Below are 394 nucleotides of genomic sequence, written 5' to 3' on the forward strand. Positions count from 1 at the left end.
CACCATATATGTGCCTGGTGCTCTTGGAGGTTAGAAGAGGGTCTGGTCCCCCAGAACAGGAGTTATGTATGGGTGGCTATGACCCACCATATGGGTGCTGGAAATCAACCCCGAGTCCTCTACAAGAGCAACAAATGCTCTTAACTGCTACAGTCACGTCTCCAGCCCTCATACCCAAGTCTTAGCACTTCAGTTTGAGTTTCAATATAGGAGAAGAAAAAGTTACTAGGAAAGGCGGGCAGAAGCAGCAGTACAAAGATGTTCCTTTTCCAGGCATGTTCCCCTTGTCTTCAGTTGTTGATACCACAAAAAGTTGGTTTTCATTATATAGTGTTTCTTTAGATGAACATTTCTTTTTTTTTTTTTTTTTTTTTTTTTTTTTTTTTTTTTTTTT

The sequence above is a fragment of the Microtus ochrogaster genome, unplaced genomic scaffold (genome assembly GCF_000317375.1).
Source record: "Microtus ochrogaster isolate Prairie Vole_2 unplaced genomic scaffold, MicOch1.0 UNK100, whole genome shotgun sequence".
In the NCBI taxonomy this organism is placed as follows: domain Eukaryota; kingdom Metazoa; phylum Chordata; class Mammalia; order Rodentia; family Cricetidae; genus Microtus; species Microtus ochrogaster.